This window comes from Saccopteryx bilineata, chromosome 2 (genome assembly GCF_036850765.1).
Source record: "Saccopteryx bilineata isolate mSacBil1 chromosome 2, mSacBil1_pri_phased_curated, whole genome shotgun sequence".
NCBI classification, from domain to species: domain Eukaryota; kingdom Metazoa; phylum Chordata; class Mammalia; order Chiroptera; family Emballonuridae; genus Saccopteryx; species Saccopteryx bilineata.
The window spans coordinates 60,541,203-60,566,489 of record NC_089491.1 but is presented as its reverse complement, the minus strand read 5'-3'; the positions used below and the strand labels follow the sequence as shown (position 1 = coordinate 60,566,489).

The 25,287-nt window shown below is 40.8% G+C and overlaps 1 protein-coding gene across 4 annotated transcripts in view; it reads right to left on the bottom strand.

The window, feature by feature from the left end:
• KANK1 (KN motif and ankyrin repeat domains 1) overlaps positions 1-25,287 on the bottom strand; it is a 253,617-nt gene that overhangs the window by 156,122 nt on the left and 72,208 nt on the right. For all 4 annotated transcript variants that reach the window (XM_066257147.1, XM_066257145.1, XM_066257148.1 and 1 more), the window contains exon 2: positions 7,126-7,251. The gene's annotated coding sequence lies outside the window, so the exon portion shown is untranslated. The remainder of the gene's footprint in view (positions 1-7,125; positions 7,252-25,287) is intronic.

Here is a 25,287-nt window from a genome sequence, read left to right as displayed (position 1 = left end):
ACATGATTTTTTTTAATACTTAAACCCAATAGCCAAATAATGTTTGGCTTTCAGTGTTTAAGTTATTTACAATTGCTGTGTTTATGATCTCCCCCATTTCTCTTATTAGTCCAAGGGAGGACAGCTCAAGTCCCAAATCACCTCAAAACCCTTTTACATCTTAAGCCCAACATCTATGACCCCACTTGTCCAGAACTTGTAAAGCAGGTTTTAATTATATGAAAATCCACTCTCCTCCTTTCTCAAGATTCCCTTCTTTCAAAGTAAGATCTCATTTTAGATCCAGTAAAAGCACTTATTTTCTGGGTCACATAAATTAACTCTTAGTTAATCCATCCCTCAACTGGTGCCAACAATCACATTTTAATTTAAGCCATTTGTTTTCACTATTTCAATGTGATTATAAGGGCACAAGCAAACTTCAAATAAAGAGGAAGCTTTTCAACACTTCTTAAAATCAAATTGTTTTGGTAATAAGAAAGGATGACATGTAGAATTTAGGTCTTTATTTTTTAATTCTCTTAATTGGAATAAACAAGTCATCAATACAAAGTGGCTAAACCAAAAGAATTTATTTTATATGTCAAAGGAGGCTGGAACAAGAGGGACAGGGAATCTTAACTCTCCTGCTTTTTATGTTCAATATTTTTTCAAATATTTCTTCATTGGAAGTGTCATTATTAAAATTTTCTAATATTATTTTTTAAAATTCTAGAACTTTACAGTTAGTTAAAACTCCATTCCAAATTTTTCACTAGTGAAAAATATCTTCCTTGTGAATCTGAGTTTCAAGTGAAAAAAAAAACCACTCATAAATTCTGTACTTAATTTCATTGAATCTTAAGACATTTTACAAAATATTTACATTTACAAAATATATATAATCTCAAGCTTATTAACCATTGAAGATTTTTAAAGTACTTCTGCTTCACTTTAATGGCTCCCATCATTTCACTGAGTTCTTGAAATGAGAACTCTACACTAAGGTGGAGGATTTAGAGACTTACAAAGTCAAAAAGAAATCATAACTCCCACATTTTTAATCATCCATCCTCTTGGTGTATGATTTACCTCATAATTCCCACAAGAAAATGAAGAAAGTTTTGAAGAACGAGTTATTCTCAATGTAAATCTCCAGGCAGCCTCTGTCAATCATGTTAGCCCTTTACCCTGGTTAGCCTTTTTCCACCTTTTGCCTGAAAACTACACTACTATTTAATTGCTTTGTGACTTCACATTCTATTAAGAGGCAGAAAAAACATAAAGAGCTAAAACTAGGAGATAAGCCCACTGCCATAAATTGTCCCCTTAAGCAATGAAGCTTGCCCCTCTAGTGTAATAAGGTGAGCACTATGGAAAACCCTGACAAGTGCAATTCTGCTGAAGTCCAGAGCACCCACCACTTAAAGAAACCCTTACAGTTAGTTTTCTGGAATGCAGTGCCGTAGATCAGAAGTCAGGCGAGCCAATGGCAGGCTTTCTCATGCCCGTGTGAAGGGCACAGCCCAGTGAGTTGTGGCCCTCCACCCTGCCCGGTCCCAAAGTTTACATTCTATTCTCATGGACCAATAAATACAACAACAAAAAGGTGGAAGAGAATAATGAGAGACACAGTCATGAAAAATTTGATAACCTGACAGCAACTCATCCGCCAACCCGTTTCCCTGGAAATCAAATTACTTGTTAAATAAGCCAGTAAAAAGCATTTTGCTAAATGTATGCCCTCATGAATTTAGAAGAATTTGCTTCTTTCCCAATGCACTGGCTCCCCCTTTTCATCCTCATTTCTTCCTCTGTGGTGAGAGGAAATCATCAGATTACACCACATTACTGAATGTGCCCGGCCCCTGCCCTCTGGAAGATTACATCCAAGTGCTTTGAACAAACTAGGCAGGACTTGGTATCTAAAGCCCTGGGAAAATATCAATTAGTGACTTCTCTAAGATGCTGCCAGCCAGAAAACAAAGGCTCCAAGTGTTTCTAAAGCCCATTGATGGGTATAAGAAAGTGGGTTTATGACATCGTTCCAAAAAAGTGTGTGTGTGTGTGTGTGTGTGTGTGTGTGTGTGTGTGTGAGAGAGAGAGAGAGAGAGAGAGAGAGAGAGGGAGAGAGAGAGAGAAAATCTAATAAAGGGTGGGGTAAAAGTAGGTTTACAGTTCATATAGAAAATAATAGAATAGTAAGTAGTAATACAGTAATAAACTAAACTGTTTCATGTATTCACCATTGTAAATCTACTTTTGCCCCCCTCCCCTGCATATTTACTAAGCATAAAAAAACTCTAAAAGAATAGACAGCCAGACCTGTGGTGCTACAGTGGATAAAGCACTGATCTGGAATGCTGAGGTCGCTGGCTTGATACCCTGGGGTTTGCCTGGCCAAGGCACATGGGAGTTGATGCTTCCTGCTCCTCCCCACCTTCTCTCTCTCTAAAATAAATAAATAAAATCTTTAAAAAAAATAAAAGAACACTGTATACAATAAACTCAGCAATGGTTATATTAAGGGGTGGACGAGAAAGAGGGATGCAAGAGTCAATTTTTTTTTCTGTTTACATCTTTTATGGTTTGAATATAAAATAATGGGTATGTAATGCTTTTGTTATTAATTTCATTTTAAAAATTAACATATGGAAAAGAATGGTTACCAATTTTTTCCAAACCAATACACAGACTGTCAAAGCATTTTTGTCCTTCACCTAAATGCAAGAAGCAGTTAAGGAAAAGTAATATAGTATCTGACGTATTGATGTTTCTAAGTTTCAACAATTTTCTTAAAAGGGCTGACAAACAAGATTGTAAAATATCTAGCAGGGTGTTCCAGCTTTCCTGGTGGGCCAATCGCAGCGCCATTTGGTTGCACAGTAGGGACCAGGTTGACCAGCACTGCAAAAGTGGGCGGTTTTTATAAAAAGTTTAACAACCCCTGCTAGATATTGAACAAATGGAACAAGCCTCTAGGTTGGTAACTTTATGTCTTTCTCTTGTAGGTGAAGCCGTGGTAGGTGACCCCAGAGCCTCTGCCTGGTACTGGGCCAGCATACTCAAGAGAAATTTGACTCAACTAGGTGAACAGTTTCTGTGCAAGAATTACCCAAGGAGAACTAAACAAAACAACACAACAAAGTTTGCCTGACCAGGCAATGATGCAGTAAACAGAGCATCAGACTGGGATACAGAGGACCCAGGTTTGAGCCCTGAGGTCGCCAACTTGAGTGCAGGCTCACCCGGCTTAAGCAGAGGGTCGCTGGCTTGAGCGTGGGATCATAGACATGACCCCATGGTTGCTGGCTTGAAGCCCAAAGTCGCTGACTTGAGTCCAAGGTCGCTGGCTTCAGCAAGGGGTCACTCAGTCTGCTGTAGCCTGCCCGGTCAAGGCACATATGAGAAAGCAGTCAATGAACAACTAAGGTGCTGCAACAATTGATGCTTCTTATCTCTCTCCTTTTCTGTCTGTCCTTATCTGTCCCTCTCTCTGTCTCTCTATCTCTGTCACAAAAGAAAAAAAAATAAGTTTAACAGCTGTAATGTGGGTTGCAGTTTTCTTTTTAAAAAATTAAACAATTACTGTTGGCTACTCATTTTGGCAAAAAAAAAATTAGTTTTCACTTGTATCTCAAATCATACTTCAAACTAAGTTTCATACAGAGGGAATTATTTTATAATGTGAAATGGAACACTCCAACAACAGTAAGAAAATATAGGCAGAATTTCTATGCAATCCAGTGATTGGAGATATTGACATTCACTCCAGAAACACTTAATGCTAAGCAGCAGAGACCTAGCTGTGGACAGCACAGACAGAGCCCTGTCCCTATGGAGTTACAGGCTAGCAGAGACACAGAAAGAAGAAAATGAAAAATAATTACATATTGATACATGCTCAACGCTGATAAAACAGGATTATGAGGAAGAGGAAAGTATAGGTAGGGTTAATAACCAATGTTGGGTGAAACTCTGACGAGGTGAGATTTAAGATGAACCCCGAAAACTGATGCTCTTGAGAACACCTAACTATGGATATGCACTTCGAAGCACAAGATAGTTTTTTAAGAGCTTTGCATGACTAAACCCACTTAGTCTTCCCAAAACTTTGGGACAGGTACTATTTTGGTGCTGATTCTTTTGTTACAGGTGAGGTAGCAGTGTAGTAACTTGTCCAAGGGTACACAGCTAGTAATTGGGGAAGCCAAGTGAACCCTAGCAGCCTGCTCCAGAGCTTTCTGTGAACTGCCTCCCTGAAAGAGAAGAGTCATCCTCAGAAAGGTGTGTGAGCACGTGTGTGCGCGCACGCATGCACCAGCACAGGGTCCAAGCAACGGAACGGCACCCACAGAATCCCAGGGGCAAGAAAGCGGCCGGTGTGTTCCCTGAGGAGAAAAGAGGCCAGTGGGGCTGGAACATAGTGTTCTAGAGTAGGTGACAGCTGAGGCTGGAGAGCAGGAGAAGCCAGATCAAGCCTGCCTTGTCGGCCACAGCAGAAAGAATGTCATGCCAGGCCCAAGCAGGCAGGTGCCAGGATGTGATTATACTTCAAAGAGATCACTCTGCTATGTAAAGAACAGATTCCAGGGATAATACCAAGGCATTCCTGCTTCCTAGTTACATGGAAACCACAGGGAAAAGATCTGACTTCTAGACCTGGGTGTCCACACCTGCACCTCCTCAGCTCAGCATGCCATGAAGCATGCAAGTGCAGAATTACAGACAGATGGCCTCAAGTGCACACCCTGCTCTACCACTGACCATGTCCATGACCTTGAGTGAGCAAGTCACCTAGTTCCTCCACGTCAATCTCCTCCTCTGTAGAACAAGGTTATAATAGCTACACCACCTCCCTCTCAGCTCTGTTGTGAGGATCAGGTTAAGATAATGTGTGTGAAAGTGCTCTGGGAGCTTAGAAAGCACTTTAACATTCTAGTTATTCCTGTTTTCACTGTTTCCTCATCACCCTGGACTTCTCGGTAACAATGGAGGCAGGGATGGTTATTTGTGACCTTCAGGCTGGTCACTGTGCTAACACAGTACTACAATGTCAGCACTTTAGTTTCTGCTGTGAATTACAAACTTGGTAATAATCAAATTTTATTCAAAACAAGTATAGCCTTTGATTTTTTTATTTAATGAGCAGGGACTTCTAGAAGATAACAGTAGTAGCCAACAATGAACCACTATGTACTAAGAATCGGACACTATTCTACTTTACATCAACTATCACCTAGCACTGCTAGGTTTAATTATTGCTATCATTTTACTGATGGGGAAACTGAGGCAGAGTAGTACAGCCATGATTTGAACCCAGGCATCTAGTTCTAGAGCCCATGCTTTTACCCACTGTCTTGCGATTCCTTTTGTGACAAAGTGAAGACTCAAGTTAAGAGAAAGAACCAGTCAGGAGGCCATGGCTCATAGAGACAAGATTATGGAGCTGAACAAGGACACCTGGAATCTTTTTAAAAGGCAAACAAACTTGACTGGTAGTGGCATAGTAGATAATTATGACTATCAACCTGGGATGCTGAGGTCTCAGGTTTGAAACCCAGAGGTCGCCGGCTTGAAGCCCAAGGTCACTGGCTTGAGCAAGGGGTCACTGGCTCACCTTGAAACCCCCGGTCAAAACACATCTGAGAAGCAATCAATGAACAACTAAAGTGCCACAACTATGAGTTAATGCTTATCGTCTCTCTCTCCCTCCCTCTTTCCAACCTCTTAAAAAAAGGAGGGGGCAAACAAAAGTATCTAAAATGCTAACTACCAACACTGCTGAGGCTATGGGTCATCAGGCCCTTTCATATACTGCTAGTGAGATATAAACTGATACAACCTTTTGAGAAGACAACAAGCAGAGTATATCAAAACCTGAACAATAAATTTTCACATTCCCACTGACTCACTCAGCAATGACACTTACAGTATTTTATCCTCAGCAAATCATGAGTGTTCACTGCAATGCTGTTTGGAAAAGTAAATACAGAATAACAAATACATTTTCAACACAGGAGAGAGGGTAGAGAAACCATCACATTCCTATAAACATGGTGCAGTCATTTAAAATCATGCTAGAGCAAAACAGGAATAAGCATTTTGTTAAGGAAAAGAAGTGTGTTAAAAATCCCACTGGTATAGGCTTTGGTAGCTGACTACTTCAAGTTCTGAGTGGGTTTACCAGCTGTGTGAGCACTGGAAAGTCATTTAATTTCTCCGAACCTCAATTCTGTTATGCTTAAATGAGGATATGAAATGTACCAACCTCACAGGATAGTGAGAATTAATAAATAAAGTATGTAAAATGCTTAGTACAGAGCCTGGCACCAAGCAAGCATATGATGTCATTCATTTGAAAAAAATCTAGTAAATTAACAAACACATCATTACAAGTATTTGTAATACTGCCTGACCTGTGGTGGTGCAGTGGATAAAACGTTGACTTGAAATGCTGAAGTTACTGGTTCAAAACCCCAGTCTTACTGGGTCAAAGCACATAAAAGCAGCAACTATGAATTAATGTTTCTCGTTTCTTCCCCCCTTCTCTCTCTCCTCTCTCTAAAATCAACGTATAAAATATATTTAAAAATAAATCAACCAAAAAACAACACAATAAAAATAATTTTAAAATAAAAAGTATTTGTAATACAAATATTACAAATAATGAAGTATAGTTTTAACATTGATTATCTCTGGTTATGGAAAACCAGGTATTTTTCTTTTAAATTCTCTGTAATTTCTAGATTTCCTTTACTTGAATAAAGCAGGCAATATATTAATATTTAAGTATCTCATTTTCTTTTTCAAGTAACCTTAATAATATTCCTCTCAATCTACTGATTTTCTCTGGCATAATCCATTCCATGCATATTATGTTTATGAAAACGGGATATTTTATTGATTTAATATGAAGAGTAATAAATTTTCCCCTTTATTCTTCAGAGTCAAACAGCTTGCTCATATTTCATCCTCTAAACGTCTTTTCTGCACCCATATGTACCTTTGCAGAGTAGGAGCACTCTGAGGGATGGGTGAGAGCACAAAGGTAGGAAAAATGGATTAACGTCTCTTAAAAAGCAAAGTTAAAAGAGACAAGCACGACAACTTCATGATAAGTATATGGAAAAAAGTATACCTTACCTCAGTTACGGAAGGCCAGAAAGTGCTGCAATAAATACTTCAACTCCATGGACAATTTTCTAGTGTGGTCAAAATACAGAAGTAATTCAATACTTCAGCAGTCCATTCAGTATAGTGACAATCATTCTGAAAGACAAAAAATCTTGTTGAGGGAAATGTGATGGAGAAATATTCCTTTCTACACTTAAGACCTGCAGGAGAGAGGAATCAGTTATGAGAGACAGCTATGCCGTTTAGGAATCCAAGTATAGTTAAATCATTTTCCTGCTGGGGTGGTAAGAGGCAGGCCAGAATAAAAGAACCAAGGGTGTCATGCAAACACCAAATCTCCTTTGCTTTAGGTAAAAGCTAGTCGCTTGCTCTTGGGGTGTATCTCTCACCACCATGTCAAAGAAAAGGGCCGGCTCCTCTCAGCCCCTCACCTTCACTTCCATTGCTGTCCTCCGTGTATTTATCTATACGTACATCGGTCAGCTTATGCATACCACCAGTTTTTATCTTTTAATACCTGCCATTTCAGTCAGACCACTCCATAGGAAACACAGAGCCTTTTCCTTAAAACTAGTTCCACTGGAGCTTTTCCCTGTAACTGGTAGCCTCTCGGGATTAAAACCACAGTATTTTTTTCTTTTTTTTTATTTTTTTATTTTTTATTTTATTTATTCATTTTTTTTAGAGAGGAGAGAGAGAGGGAGAGAGAGAGACAGAGAGAGGAGAGAGAGACGGGGGGAGGAGCTGGAAGCATCAACTCCCATATGTGCCTTGACCAGGCAAGCCCAGGGTTTCGAACTGGCGACCTCAGCATTTCCAGGTCGACGCTTTATCCAACACAGTATTATTTTCAAGACATCCTTCTCCATGATCCTTTATTCCAAGGTCAGTCCACCACTACTTTCCCTTATATGTCCTACTGCTCTCCACGTCTTCTTTTTCACTCCAAACCATGTTATTACCAATTTCTTGGGCATCCTTACCTGTTTATAACAGCAGGCTCTAACCTGGCCTCTCTCTGCAGATGACCACCTATCCACTCTCTCTTACAGAACAATTGCTTTCATTCTGTTACTTGTATAACTTCAAACAGGTACCCTATCTCCTGGCATCTCAGTTCTCTTTATTATAAAATAAAGAACTGGCTTCAATGTTCTATATCCTCATGTGCTTTGAAGTCAGATGTCCCTGGGCTTGAATTGTGGCCCAAGCACTTCACAGAACTTAGACAAATTATATTTCCTCAAAACTCAAATGTGAGCCTGACCAGGCAGTGGTGCAGTGGATAGAGCATTGGACTGGGACACAGAGGACCCAGGTTCGACTCCCCGAGGTCACCAGCTTGAGCGAGGGATCGCTGACTTGAGTGTGAGATCATAGGCATGACCCCATGGTCACTGGTTTGAGCCCAAAGGTCTCTGGCTTAAAGCCCAAGGTCAATAGCTTGACCATGGGGTCACTCACTCTGCTGTAGCCTGCACCCCACCCCTATCAAGGCACATGAGAAAGCAATCAATGAACAACTAAGGTGACAGAGAAAGCAATTAATGAACAACTAAGGTGACACAACGAAGAACTGATGCTTCTCATCTCTCTCCCTTCCCGTCTGTCTGCTCCTATCTGTCCCTTTATCTGTCTCTGTCACCAACAAAACAACTCATGTGATATATAAAATAGGAATAATATCATCTACCCTTCAGGTTGCTGTAGGCCAAAAGCTATGAAATCTTGCACCTCACATACAGCAGGTACTCAATAGTCATTCGTGCCCCATCTTAAGGATTATCTCCAACTCTGAAGGTCTCTGTTCTAATTCCAAATCTAGCATTCTCTTACATCCTTATCCATGGTTGTAATAAATCTCTCTTCCATCAAGAACAGTCCTCTGCTAATTTTCAGGTTCTTCCACTGTCTAGATCTACTTTATCATATTTTCCTGAAATTTCAAACAAACACATTCTGTTCTAATCACATAGTCTTACGTTCCACAGAATGCATACAGCCTGCCTTTGCACCTATCATTCTCCATGGAAGATAGTTTTTCTTAGCCCTTCTGTGCAAGGCTCATCTCTGGTCCGTGGCCCTGGCAATGCCCACCTTTCAGACAATTTAACCCTCACACTGGAAAGGGACTATTCTGGCTATTTTAAGTCAGTTTTTCACTTCAGCATGAACATCAGAGTTTTTACAAACCCAGAGCCCAGTATTTCTTGCCATCAGCTCTGCAAATGGTTTTTGAAATTTATAAACTTTTGTGCCTTGAGGTAAGATTCTTTTACTAACTCCATTTTCTTTTCTTTTTAATCAATAGAGAGAAGTGGAAGGGATAGATAGACAAGAAGGGAGAGATGAGAAGCATCAACTTGTGTTTGTGGCATGTAGTTGTTCATTAACTGCTTTCTCATATGTGCCCTGACTGGGAGGCTACAGCAGACTGAGTGACCCCTTGGCTCAAGCCAACCACTGTGGGCTCAAGCTGACGAGCTTTGCTCAAACCAGACGAGCCGGTACTCAAGCTGGCAACCTTGGGGCTTCAAACCTGGGTCCTCTGTGTCCCAGTCCGACGCGCTATCCACTGTGCAACTTACGTATGTCATGTATGTGTGTTCAATATTCTGTTAGACTGTTCATCTTACTTATTTGTATATCAGGGATATTATTAACTTGGTACCCTAATAATGGACAGAAGATGGTTCATTCACTGGGAACCTTTGGCAACAAGGAACAAAACTCATTCAAGCCTATCAGTCAGAAAGGATCCTTACCATAAGAATACAGAGGTATCCTCACATCAGGATACTATATAAGAACTTTGTCCTATAGAGATATCCTTACATCAGGATACTATTTTAAGAACTTTGTCCTCTGTGTTGCAAATTGTTTTTCTCATATTTTAAATTTTATCTCTAAAATGGAAATATCACTACTTCACTGGTCTATTCTGAGGATTAAAAAAATGCAGGTCAAGTCATGAATGGAAGTAATCACTGTTAAAACAAACAAAAAACGTGCTGTTACTAAGGTACCTTAGTCTTATAACCCTTACAATGTGCCCGTTAGGCAGGTGTTATCATTCATTTTACAGGTAAAATGTAATAAACACCTATAGTCAGTAAATTTATAATTATATTTTTACTTTACAAAGAAGCTTTGTATGGATCTTTGAAAAGACTTGGTAACAGAATTACTCCCAGCTGTGTGTTTAGTAACATTTCTTTCTTAACAGTAATCCCAGGGACTACTCCTTTCTCTCCTCCAACAGTCAACCAGGTTACTAGCTTCTGCACCATCAATTCTGTTCAGTTTCACATTAGTGCACTCTTCTCCCTCCTCTGTGATGTGTCTTTATTACTTAAGTGCCGTTCTGGTAACAAGATAAATATTTCTGTTTCGGAACCAGGGCCAATTTCACCTGCCATTACAAACTTCCCCCCAAAACAGGCACTTGACTTTCTAACATTCCAAATACCATTCAAGATTCTTCAGCAGCTTGAATGTTAGTGATGTCTGTAGCAACAGCACACCTATGCTTTTGTCAGGGGTGAAGCCGCACGGTGCTATATAAATATTTCATGGACAGCCTGTGCTGAAATTCTAGATGAAGAGGCATTCACAGAGCCTGAGGCCGGCTGCCCAGACAGCACGTTTTAGAATTAATGCTGTGTGCCAGTGTTACCATCCTTACTCCTGTTTTCAGTGGCAGACACTGTATTAAGTCAAGATATAACAGTGAAACTCCAAGAGTGAGTGCCCTACGCTCAGTCCCTCCGCTTGGACAGGCCTGTCATCTTAAAGACAGAATGTTTATTTAGTACAGCTTGGGCCTATATTTCAAATACAAGTTAAACATTTTACAGAGGTAAGGGAAAACAGTTGTCTAGAGAGCTATCAGTTTTTTGACAGGTAATGGTAAGATCTGGAATAATTTCTCCCATGAACATCCAAGCACAATTTCTTAAAATGGAAACGAATAGTCCAACTTAGTAATAGGTATTTTCAATCATCATACTTAATTTTTCCTTAAAAACTCACATTAATGTTGCAACAATATCTAAAGAACTAGACTTATACACCTATTTATGTGGTTTTTTAAAAAATCAACTATGAGACTTACTCTTAGGTTGTGACATGGTTTCAGGAGGAAAAATAAAATATATTAATTTTTTTAGTTTTAATTTTTTAAAATTTATTGATTTTAGAAAGAGAGGAAGGGGGGAAAAGAAAAAGAGAAAGATCGACTTGTTGTTGCACTTATGTTTGCATTGATTAGCTGACTCCTGTATGTGCCCTGATTGGGGATGGAACCCACAGACTTGGCGTTATCAGGATGACACTCTAACCAACTGAGCTACCTGGCCAGGGCAAATTTTTAAAATTTTGTGTAATGGACTCAAGAAAAGAGCTTTTCTCCTTTAGGATAAATCAATCAGAAATGAAATAACTGACTGCTATCCAGGTAAACTATACTGCTAATACTCATTTTTTTAAACCCTCAACTGCTTACTTAGCAAAGGCAAAAAAAAAAAAAAAAAAAGTCATACTTGAGAGAGATTAACAGGGAATATAATATAGGGCACTCAGCCATCCAAAGCGACTTCTTTATTTGATCTCTACATATAAAGTAGGAAGAATATTTCCACTTAAAGCAAAGAAAGAAAACAAAAGCGGATGCCATTTCCATAATCAGAACAGAAAATGATTTCCTTTGGTTCAGTTCTACCTTCTAAACCAGGGGTCGTCCTTTTTATACCTACCGCCCACTTTTGTATCTCTGTTAGTAGTAAAATTTTCTAACCACCCACTGGTTCCACAGTAATTGTGATTTATAAAGTAGGGAAGTAACTTTACTTTATAAAATTGATAAAGCAGAGTTACAGCAAGTTAAAGCATATATTACTTACCAAGTACTTTATGTCGGATTTTTGCTAAGTTTGGCAGAATAAATCTTTATAAAACAACTTACTATAGTATAAAGCCAGAAGGCACAGCTGGGGCTACCATCACAGCAGCCTGGCCCATGCAGGTTCGCATTGGATTCGGACAGTCGGTAAAGAAACAGCAGAGCCTGACCTGTGGTGGCGCAGTGGATAAACCGTCGACCTGGAAATGCCGAGGTTGCCGGTTCGAAACCCTGGGCTTGCCTGGTCAAGGCACATATGGGAGTTGATGCTTCCAGCTCCTCCCCCCGTCTCTCTTTCCTCTCTCTCTCTCTCCCCCTCTTTCTCTCCTCTCTAAAATGAATAAATAAAAATTTAAAAAAAAAAAAAAGTCTCTTCTCATTAAAAAAAAAAAAAAAAAAGAAACAGCAGAGCCAAAAACTGATGGGCCATAGTCTTTAATTCTAGCTTACACCCGGCGGGCAAGTAAAAACACACACTGGGCTCCAAAACCCAGTCACATTCAGTGCTCACAAAGCCACTGACTTATCCGAGTTTCCTAGAATCAAAGGTTTCTAGCTCACCAGCCTTATTCTCCTCAGTTCACCATCTCCTTCCTTATCCCAGATACAGACTCTCCACAAACTGGCATCTCACTCAGCACTCCGCCATCTTGGCTGCTTTTCCTGGCCTCTTCCACATGGCCTCCTTCCACTGCTGGCTCTACTCTCTCTGCTCTCTCATGCTAATCTCAGGAACCAAGAGCGCAAACTCCCGTTTTGCCCCCACTTTATACTGTAGCTTCACAACCTCTAATCCAATATACAAAGTAGAAGTCTCTAATACAAAGTCACTTCTCTGAGGCATGATTGGATTGTACCACCCCACATCAAAAAGGGTGGTACAAAACCAAGCCCCAGGCTACAAGGATTCTGCCTGCCTTTAGCCCACCCCAACACACATTAATATCACCTTGGCAACAGCCTCCTCGTGTTATCTTTAACAAAGTGAGCATAATACATTTTATCTGCCCAACATATAGTTAAACCTATCATTTTATTTATACTTTGGTTGCTCCGCTACCGCCCATCATGAAAGCTGGAACGCCCACTAGTAGGCGGTAGGGACCAGGTTGACTACCACTGCTCTAAACCTTAAGCCTCAGGATGGAAATTCTGTATTCACCAGTGTTTCTCCTATTCTATACTCTGTGGAGGAAGTGACCGCATCTGGGGGTAACCTCCTTGCTGGACGGAGTGAGGGGATGACGTCTTATCAGGTAATGATCAGCAGTCCGCGCTCTGTTAGGTGCTTTGGAAGATGCTATAAAGAGCTTCAGCATGTTCTTAGGCCCAAAGTGTAAATGAGAAAAATATCTTTACTTTCCAGGGAATTATTTATAAAAGGCACCATTCTGAAATATATACACACACAAACACAACACACTCCTACTCCTCATGCCTAAAACCAGTGGTTCTAAAATGTTGGCATAAACTGCAACCACCTTGGGATCTTCTTAAAGCACAGATTGCTGTCTTCATAGTTTATGCCTTAGTAGGGTCTGGGGTGGGGCCTGAGAATGTGCATTTCTAACAAGTTCCCAGTTGCTGTTGTTGGTGATCAGGGACCACATTTTGAGAACCACTGCCTTATACAAACAGAGCCATGACTTTGAGAGGTGAGCATAAGTTCTTTTGGAAGATTCAATCTTTGTGCTAGTTTGAATATTCATTCAACGGTTGTTTACCAAGCACCTCACCTTAGGTACAGGGAATGTGATACGGTGCTCTACAAGGAAGATATGGTCCCTCCCTCTCCCACGTGCCTGAAACAAAATTACAATTCCAAGAAAAAGTAACCAAGTTTAGCAGGAAGCTTCCTATCTCTCAAACACAAACTGCATGCCCCAGGGGCCAAGGTACAACTCCCAAAATGAAATCGCACATCAACTGTCAGTGATTATCAGCCAAAGAACCAAAACAAACCGCTCTGATTGCTACTGGGATTGAGACTGCAACTAGAAAACAGTTACCCATGAGGCACAAGGAGCATTCTAAAGGCACACACAATCGGGGCGAGGATTGAATGCGGAAGGCCTGTGGAAAGCCAGACAGTGCCTGGCACAGCAGAGACAACTGAACTATAGTATTAATTCCTCTCCAGCTCTTCCTTACCTATCTTCTCTCTGCACCTTGAAAAGTCAGGCTCTGGGAGCCTCCTACTTGAGGTATATCATATGAGAAAGCAGTCAACGAATACCTAAGGTGCCAAAACAAAGAACTGATGCTTCTCATCTCTCTCTCTTCCTGTCTGTCTGTCCCTATCTGTCCCTCTCTCTCTGTCACAAAAAATAAAATTGTTGGAAGACTGGTTCTCAAACTTTAGTGTGCAGAGCTTTTTTGAAAACAAATTGCTGTACTCCCAAAGTTTAATTCGGTAGGTCTGGGTAAGGCCTAAAAGTGTAAATTCCTAATAGTTTCAGATGATAAATAATGCTGGTCCAGGCACCATAGTTTGAGACCCACTCCTTAAGGTTACCCTTTGCTATTATCTAGAATACTATTTTCTCCAATTATTTTATTACGTAAAACAGAAGTCTCTTACTAAAGGACTAAGAATGTGGCTGTTGTTATCAATCCTGTGACTCACCCAGACAACTGCTGAACTAACTTCCTCTGAGCTTTAACTTTCCATCCATAAATTTAATTGAGAATACCTACCTTCATAATAGTGTAAATCTGATAAAAGGTTATTACTATGTAATTTTTAAGATGGTACCAAATTATCAGCTGCTGCTTTGTCTTTTAGAATACTGTTGACTGCTTTAATCAAAATAATTTGTAACATTTAAGATAAGTACCAGCCTGACCTGTGGTGGCTCAGTGGATAAAGTGTCGACTTGGGAACGCTGAGGTCGCCGGTTCAAAACCCTGGACTTGCCTGGCCAAGGCACATAGAGTTGATGCTTCCTGCTCCTCTCCCTTCTCTCTCTCTCTCTCTCTCTCTCTCTCTCTCTCTCTCTCTCTCTCTATATATATATATATATATATATATATATATATATATAAACAACAACTGAATAAAGTTAAAAATAAAATATTTTTTAAAAAAAGATTAAAAAAAAAAAAAATAAGTACCAGAGACCTCTCATTTTCCAGGCAAGATAGGAGAAAAGTTTATATTTAAAATAAAATAAAATAAAATGTAGCAAATCTTAGCCTTTTCTCAAAATTATGAATGATCTGAAAAGATGCTTTTGACTCTTTTTTGTGAAAAAAATTACTTCAATCAAGTCCTCCCGTGTATATAAAGACTATAAAAGACACACAGGTTTCAATTAAAATATATATATATATATACACACACACACACACTTTTAAAAAAGAGAGGTAGTAGTATTTTTAATAAAGAATTACAAAACGTAAAGGTTTCTTCTCTGTTGAGAATGGGATGGTACAGGTGCTCATTTCAATACTAACAATCATATAAATGCCACACTTCGTTCTAGGGAAGAAAGAGAGGGAATTGAGGCCAGTCTCCCCAGAGTGCCCCAGTGAAATGGGTCAAGCTGTAAAGTATGCCAAGGAAATGTTCTCTCAAACCTCATTAATTATCAGAGCCCGGCTCTGGTATTTCAGCACGGACTGCTGGCCCCCAGCCCAGTCACCATCCTACGGCTCCTCCGCCTCTAGGGACTGTTACAGGCACAGAACTTCTGTCACCTTTCCCAGGAGAGGAGTGAGTCTGATGCGAGCCATTCAAATAATTACTGCCCAAGGGCCAACGCAGGATAATGCTGGTGATGTATCAATGAGTCCTACTTCTGTCAGACAAGATGATTCCTTCTGCCATCAAGACAGACCCAGGTTACCATGGCAACCACCCTGCAAACACAGAGCAGAGGTGCATGGCACAGCCCCATTCATCCTCCTGCCTGACCTCTCCAAGCAACTCCTCCCGTTCTCTTCTGAGCCTCTAACTGAAACTGGCTTCAATTACAAAACTAAGAATTTCATTGTCTATCGTTAACCCAGGCTAATATTAAACATTCTCAAAGTGTGTATTTATTTCCATTACCTTGTCACGGAGAAAGACAGACCTTTCTCCATCATTCTTAGAAGGAAGTAATTCCCATCTTTGCATTCAGGATTTTTAAAGCAAACATCAATCGATCTCAGGAGAGGGGTAAGTTAGAAAACACGGTCAACCATTTTCATATTTTCTTTAAAATGAGAACAAAATGACGTCTTCGACTTCTGTAACCCCTGCCACTCTCACCACTTTCCTTTTCTCACTGGCAGTGATTTACAAGATTCTTCTGAAGTCCTAACTTTTATTTATTAGATAAATTTCGAGACTGGCAAGGCAGCAATGTTAATTTGATTTAGGCTTGCCACATTCACAAGTTACATTTTATTCTTTGATTGTAAAGGTTGCCTTTGGTAATGGCATTAACTCATGAGGACATCAAGGAAGCACTTGACCAATTACAGCAGCAGCACATCACGAATTCTGCAAGTCAGGCGCTTCGACCCTGCCAGTAACTAAATCTGTACCACCTCAAATATTTTTCTCAGAACACGCTGAAAATAAATGATACCTTCCTGCAAAATCTAACCTTTACTGTATTAGGATATATAGCATAGTAATGTTTGAAAAGATGGCAGAGGATGAAAAAGAGAGTCCTAAAGAGATTTGCTACTTGATAACACCTCACCATGTCCTAGACCGATAAGAAATCTTCTTTCAGAAACTATCTAATAGAAAGAGAGATAGGAAGATCACTCTGCTAGCAACAGCCATTGTTATCAGTTAAAACATACTGATGCAAACAATGCACTGGCACATTAAAAATTCCTCCTTTAGCCTGACCAGGCGGTGGCGCAGTGGATAGAGCGTCAGACTGGGATAAGGAAGGACCCAGGTTCGAAACCCCGAGGTCACCAGCTTGAGCGCGGGCTCATCTGGTTTGAGCAAAGCTCACCAGCTTGAGCCCAAGGTCGCTGGCTCCAGCAAGGGGTTACTCGGTCTGCTAAAGGCCAACGGTCAAGGCACATATGAGAAAGCAATCAATGAACAACTAAGGTGTTGCAACGCACAACGAAAAACTGATGATTGATGCTTCTCATCTCTCTTCATTCCTGTCTGTCTATCCCTGTCTATCCCTCTCTCTGACTCTGTCTCTGTAAAAAATAAATAAATAAAAACAAAACAAAAAAAAATTCCTCCTTTACATAAATAGCCATTAAAAATTATATATATTGGCCCTGGCTGGTTGGCTCAGCGGTAGAGCGTCGGCCTGGCGTGCGGGGGACCCGGGTTCAATTCCCGGCCAGGGCACATAGAAGAAGTGCCCATTTGCTTCTCCACCCCGCCCCTTCCTCTCTGTCTCTCTCTTCCCCTCCCGCAGCCAAGGCTCCATTGGAGCAAAGATGGCCCAGGCGCTGGGGATGCCTCCTTGGCCTCTGCCCCAGGCGCTAGAGTGGCTCTGGTTGCGACAGAGCGACGCCCCGGACGGACAGAGCATCGCCCCCTGGTGGGCAGAGCGTGGCCCCTGGTGGGCGTGCCGGGTGGATCCCGGTTGGGCGCATGCGGGAGTCTGTCTGACTGTCTCTCCCCGTTTCCAGCTTCAGAAGAAAAAAAAAAAAAAAAAAAAAAAAATATATATATATATATATATATATATTTCTGTGTGTATTTGCAATCACTATTTATTGCAAATATAAGCGAGATGTATAAGGGAGTAAAAACCATCGACTTTCCAGTTCCAACTTGTTTTTCTTTTCTCTCTCTTTTTTTTTTTTTACAGAGAGAGAGAGAGTCAGAGAAAGGGATAGACAGGAACGGAGAGATGAGAAGCATCAATCATTAGTTTTTGTTGCGCTTTGTGACACCTTAGTTTTCACTGATTGCTTTCTCCTATGTGCCTTGACCGTGGGCCTTCAGCAGACCGAGTAACCCCTTGCTCGAGCCAGCGACCTTGGGTCCAACCTGGTGAGCTTTTGCTCAAACCAGATGAGCCTGTGCTCAAGCTGGGGACCTCGGGTCTCGAACCTGGGTCCTCGGCATCCCAGTCCGATGCTCTATCTACTGCGCCACCACCTGGTCAGGCCCAACTTGTTTTTCACTGAAATACCTGACAAAGGAAAAACGGACATGTCCTCCCAGCGACCCCAAGTGGAATGACAAACGCACATGCTCCTGAGTGTGCTGTGCCTACACTCACAGGTTAACTGTGAAGAGTATCTCGTGGTGAATTCAGGACTTGACTTGATGAGCCAAAAAGCTGAAGACCAAATTCTGAGTCCTTACCAAATACTATACTTATGAAGCACTTTCCTATAAATCCATATTTCTTCTCTGAATAATGTGCACTGCCTTTTAAGCAAAATTGCCTCAATACATCTCACTTTAGATGTCTAAATTTCTTAGCTGAGACTCTGCTCCAATTGCATTTCTGCATTCATTCAACAACAGAACTATGTAAATTTCTAACTGTAAATTTACACAAGATGATAACTGCCTGGTGGCCAACTGTTTCCTTATTAGAAAGTGTTCTCTTTAAAAAACAAACAAACAAAACTCCACCTGACCAGGTGGTGGCACAATGAACAGAGTGTTGGCCTGGAACACTGAGGACCCAGGTTCAAAACCCCGAGATTACTTGCTTGAGCACAGAATCCTAGACATGACCCAATGGTTGCTGGCTTAAGCCCAAAGGTCCTGGCTTGGCTGGAGCCCCTACCCAATCAAGGCACACATGAGAAAGCAATGAACAACTTAGGTGCCTCAACTAGGAGTTGATGCTTCTCATCTCTCTCCCTGTCTCTCCCTGTCTATCTCCCAGCATTCCCCCACTCACTTAAAAAAAATGTTTCTTTATTATGGCTATTTCTTTACCTATTAAAAAGAAAAAAGCAACCTGCCTTGACAATGCATTCCTGACTAAGGCTTTCTATTTTACTGTATTTTTCAAGTGTGGGTGTTCAGAATTTTTACTTAAGAGCTCCAACATTAGAACTAACCTATTAACATACGTTGCCAAAGGAACACTATGTAACTTCTGCCTTGCCACAACCTCTAGCAATTGTTAACAATCTCTCTGGTGAAGGTTTTCTCTGGCCCTGTTGCGTACACAGCTGTATCAAGTACCACTGTTTGACTGGGTAACAATGCCTTTTCTTGTGGAAAAGACACATGACACCATCTTGTCACACAAACACCCCACAGAGGAGCAGGTCCAGAACGGAGCACTGCAGCTGAGGGTAAGCAGGAGCACCGGTACCATCCAACCCCCTTGAGAGGCTGGGCTACAGGGAGACCGGCAGTCATATCATGGGAGTAGGCATTGTTAAAAGAAATCAAATTGGCAAAATGCATCAAGGGCCTTAAAAGTGGTTTTAGTTGTAAAAACAAATGTAACTTTTTTTGTGTGTGTGGCAGAAACAGAGAGAGGGACAGATAGGGACAGACAGGAAGGGAGATAGATGAGAAACATCAATTCTTCCTTGCGGTTCCTTAGTTGCTCATTGATTGATTTCTCATTTGTGCCTTGGCCAGGGGGCTACAGCAGAGTGAGTGATCCCTTGCTCACGCCAGTGACCTTGGGCTCAAGCTGGTGAACCTTGCACAAACCAGATGAGCCCGCGCTCAAGCTGGTGACCTCAGGGTCTCGAACCTGGGTCCTCCACATCCCAGTCCGATGCTCTATCCACTGCGCCATCACCTGGTCAGGCAACAACTGTAACTGTTGACGTTATAATTTTACTTCTAATAATACACACTAAGAAAATAATGTTTAAAAATAAAACCCATAGTCAAAAATACATTCACTGCCTATTACAATAGCGAGTCACACTTAAATTTTTTTTAATTATGCAGGCATTAAGTATTTATGAAGAGTTTATTAAGACAAGAAGATACTTAGTTTTTAAAATTAAGTGACACCTGACCTGTGGTGGCACAGTGGACAAGGCATCAACCTAGAATGCTGAGGTTGCTGGTTCGAAACCTTGGGCTTTCCCAGTCAAGGCACATAGGAGAAGCAAGTTGATGATTCCCATTCCTCTCCCCCCTTCTCTCTCTCTCTCTCTCTCTCTCTCTCTCTCTCTTTCTCTGTCTTTCTAAAATCAACAAATAAAATCTTTAAAAACATTAAATGAAAACTGGGCATGTACTTTGAAGAGTTTACATAAAAATATGTAAATGATTGAAAGGAAATATAGTACATCAACATTTTAATAGTGTTTGTTCTTAGTCTACAAACAGCCTTAGGACACTGATTGTTACAACTTCTGCAACTTAAATGTGGTGAGAATGAATAAGGTACCGTGTGTTAAAAAGCTTACCACCATACATGGCATATAGTTCACGAAGATAAATGTAAGCTATCATCATCACACAGGATCACCTTCTACCTCACCCCTGACTAGTCTGTGACATCAGTCAAGACATGACTTCTGAGCTTTGTTTTCCTCTCTGTAAAGCAGAATAATAACCAGTTACCTCATAGGGCATGAGGATTAAATAGAAAACAAAAACAAAAAAAACGCCATGTGCTGAACGTAGGTTCTCAGTAACACGTTAGTTCTCTCTTTAGAAAACTATAAATTTTGTTCATATTGGATAGTCTTGAGCCAATTCTAAACAGTAACTCTTAAATTCAATACACATAGCCCTTAAGTTATAGGACTACAGAACATACTCAAATGAGACGGTTTGATGACAAGCTCAAACCTTTAATGCATTGCTCCCAATGCCCAACAGGCTTTAAAATGGGCCAACATGCCTGACCTGTGGTGGCGCAGTGGATAAAGCGTCGACCTGGAAATGCTGAGGTCGCCAGTTCAAAACCCTGGGCTTGCCTGGTCAAGGCACATATGGGAGTTGATGCTTCCAGCTCCTCCCCCCCCTTCTCTCTCTCTGTCTCTTCTCTCTCTCTCTCTCTCTCTCTCTCTCTCTGTCTCTCCCTCTCCCTCTCCTCTCTAAAATGAATAAATAAATAAAAATTTTTAAAAAGATAAAATGGGCCAACACTGCACTAAAGTTGTACAAGAAAAGGATTTAGAGTGTGTTTTTCAAAAGAGAACATTCCCACAGACGCATAAATAGGTTCTGCATTCCCAAACATGAGCTTCATTCAGATGCACTTCCAAACTAGGAAATGCTGCAGAGGCTCTGCTTGTTGACCCAATCTATGCAGAAAAGGGGCTTAAACGAGTTGTATTCTGCACCAGAAATCATTAAACCCCTGTCTGCATGAGGCTAAGTGGGAGCAAACATGAAATAACTCTTTCCTAATGCAAGAACTATGGGTTAAGTCTTAAAGATGGTGCTGCTACCATTTTCTCTCCAGTAGTAATGAGACAGGAAAGGTAGATGGGTGGGGGAGGAGATCTTCACAGGGATAAATGGTCTCCAGCTCTCCAGTTTACTTAAATTACAGAAACTCTGCTTCCTCTGCCTCGTGGTGTTTAAAAAGATAAAGATGTGAATGTGCAAAGGAAAAAAAGAGAGGAAGCAGACTCTGGTGTCTCTTTTACACCCACAGATATATTTGTGTAAGGTGAAGCCAGTCACCACGCCAGCCTCCCGAGGCCCCTTCTCCACGCAACTGTCCCACCCACACTCCTTGCTACCTGAGCAGTTACGTTTGCGCCAAGTGATTCTGTCTCCCACTTTTTCTGGCCACCTGTGGGGACCACAGTGACTGTCCAAGAGAAGCCCAAAACAACACTGTTCATAAGAGAGTCACATGAGTTCACCTAGCATAAGGTGAACCAGATCAATCAGATCCTGAGTCTCGAGAATTTGAGCTAAGCACAGAGAATGTTTAACAGTGAGGGTATCTGCAAAAAGGGGGTTAGGAGGGGAGCCATGGAAAACCAGAACTGGTGCAAACCCAGGAATGAGGAGGAAAGAAGTAGGAAGGAGCAGGAAAAAATTCTAGATTGTGGCTTTCTAAATATTAGCTGATGTTAGTATCACGCCATCATGGTTATCAATACATTTTAAAACATTGCTTTTCACCTGATCAGGTGGTGGAGCAGTGGACAGAGCTTCGGTGTGGGATGCTGAGGTCCCAGGTTCGAAACCCCGAAGTTGCCAGCTTGAGCACAGGCTCATCGGCTTGGGCACGGAATCACAGATACGACCCTATGGTCACTGGCTTGAGCCCAAAGGTCACTGGCTTGAAGCCCAACGTCAATGGCTTGAGCCCAAGGTCACTGGCTTGAAGCCCAAGGTCACTGGCTTGAGCAAGGGGTCACTCAGTCTGCTGTAGCCCCCAGGTCAAGGTACATATGAGAAAGCAGTCAAAAAACAACTAAGGAGCCGCAACGAAGAACTGATGCTTCTCATCTCTCTCCCTTCCTATCTGTCCCTTTCTCTCTCCCTCGCTAAAAAAAGGAGAAAAAACAAAAGCAATGCTTTTCATCTTTTTTAACACTGCTATTATGTGTAGTTTATATTATCAGTATAAAACAATCTGAGCACATATCCCCAACATAGACAGCACACATACATATTTATAAAGTCTATGTGGAAGATACATGCTCAAACTGTTCTGTATAAATGGGAACATCTAATCAAAACAGTTTAAAGACTTCTACTTTGACATAGAAAGTACACATTGCGTTACACTAGGAGACAGAGGTTGAGATGTCAGGCTGTCAAGGAATGAGTAAAACACCAACTTGTCTTCTAGGAGCTCACAGACCCTAGAGTGCAGGGGTCCCCAAACTTTTTACACAAGGGGCCAGTTCACTGTCCCTCAGACCGATGGAGGGCCAGACTATAAAAAAACTATGAACAAATCCCTATGCACACTACACATAACTTATTTTAAAGTAAAAAACCAAAACGGGAATAAATACAATATTTAAAATAAAGAACAAGTAAATTTAAATCAACAAACTGACCAGTATTTCAATGGGAACTATGGGCCTGCTTTTGGCTAATGAGATGGTCAATGTGCTCCTCTCACTGACCACCAATGAAAGAGGTACCCCTTCTGGAATTGCGGCAGGGCTGGATAAATGGCCACAGGGGGCCGTAGTTTGGGAACCCCTGCCCTAGTGTGTTATAGATAAGAAGGGAACCTGTGATATTTATCAGGTCTCCAACAAATATTTACTTAGCATCTATAAATACTCTGTACTAGTCTAGGTATTTCACATCACTTTCTAGTGACAAGGCCACTATACATCAAAGAAGCTACCGGGACTGAAATGAATTTGCTGGGACAGAGGTCCCTAAACATTTCTGGACCACAGACTAGTTTGAGATTCTGATAAAAAGTATGGAACCTCTCCCTAGTAAAGCACACATATATACACATAATTCTGGATTTAATTTCACTGACATTTCTTACCTAAAACCCTAAGGATAAGAAAGACGCTGATGGTTCTACCTCCTATTTGAAAATACAGAAACATATATTTAGTCATGTAATCCTAAAATGAAAGGCTCTTTGTTTCAACAATAAAAGCACTTATGAGGCTTATTCATAAGCTTAACTTTTCAATATCATATTATTAGTGGCAATGAGAGAAGTCCCATCAGGAATAAAACAGCACATTTATTCTCAAATACAATGCATGGAACTGACCGAGTATCACTCCAGTTCCACAAGGACTATTCAGAGCTCTCAATTAATAGGATATTCACAGTTTAGGACCAAACACAATGCACAAAGAACAGAAATACAAAGTTGCCATATTAGGGACTTGGATAACAGAATTAGCTTCCTGGCAACAAAGAGTTTGGTGAGGGCAGAAATAAACAAAATTTTTTTCCATTAATGGTCAATACATAAAAAAGTCTGACAAAATATTTTACCAGTTTGTTTTAAATGATTTTGCACAACAAAGCTATTGTACACAGGCTTGTTTCATCTTTTCTCAAACAATCAAAGAAAGTATTTGATTAGGAATCATCTGAAAATGCAGGATCCGTATACCAAAATGATTTGAGGATAAATGGATCTCAGTTTTCCCATTTGTAAGATAAGAATAACAGTAGTTATTCCACAAAGATAAGAAGCACACATTTTCAAGGGAAAAATGTTGTTCTATGCCAGATCAGCCTATTTTCTTGCATTCTTTCAACAAATACAGCATTTAGTGAGTTGCAACTACACACCAAACATTAAGAACACAAAAATCAAGAGAAATTAGAATTTATTTATTTTTTTTAGACAGAGCGAGAGTCAGAGAGAGGGATAGACAGACAGGAAGGGAGAGAGATGAGAAGCATCAATTTTTCATTGTGGCACTTTAGTTGTTCATTGATTGCTTTCTCATATGTGCCTTGACCCGGGGGCTACAGCAGACTGAGTAATCCCTTGCTCGAGCCAGCGACCTTGGGTCCAAGCTGGTGAGCTTAGCTCAAACCAGATAAGCCTGCGCTCAAGTTGGCGACCTCAGAGTCTTGCACCTGGGTCCTCCGCATCCCAGTCAACCGCTCTATCCACTGCGCCACTGCCTGGTCAGGCTAGATCTGTTTCATCCTTGATGAAGCTGACTAGCTTCTTCATCCATTAGAAAGATTGAAGGCTGCAAGTTCCATTAACTGAGAGTGACAGCTATTATTTGTGTAGTGTTTTGCAGATTATAAGGTACTGTTCTACACATCATCTCATGTAATCCTCACAATAACTCTTTGAGAAGTATTGATTGGTAAGGATTCATCTCATTTTACAGGCTAAGAAACTAAAGCCTGGAAGATCATGTGGCTTGCCCTAGCAGCTAAGCTGGAATCCACAGCCCAGATGATATCTATACACCACCTCATCTTACTGCAGTTGAGCTTTGGGTCATGAGGATAAAACATGTGCTAAATCATTCTGAGCTCCCTATTAGGAACATGGGCAGTGTTTTGCCTGTTCCCATCCTCCCCAGAAGCAAAGGTTACCCAGCTCTAGTAGTATGTAGAAAATGCAACTTATATAGATTGAAAAAGCTCAACTTCTATAAATTATAAATTGGTTAATTTGCCAGTTGTTACTTCCCATAGGATCCCAGGGTTGAATGATCCTTTGTTATTTCTATCATACATACATGCACCCTAACAGCACTGAGCTGCAGTACGAAAACCAACAGTGAAGGAAGACATTTCTACAGTGCTTTTTTTAAAAGGCCATTTAAAAATGTTTACTGTTCAATTACAGTTGACATTCAATATTATTTTGTATCAGTTTCAGGTGTATGTAGCCCAGTAGTTAGACATTTATGTAACTTACAAAGTGATCCCCATGATAAGTCTGGTACCCATCTGACAGCATACATGGTCGTTA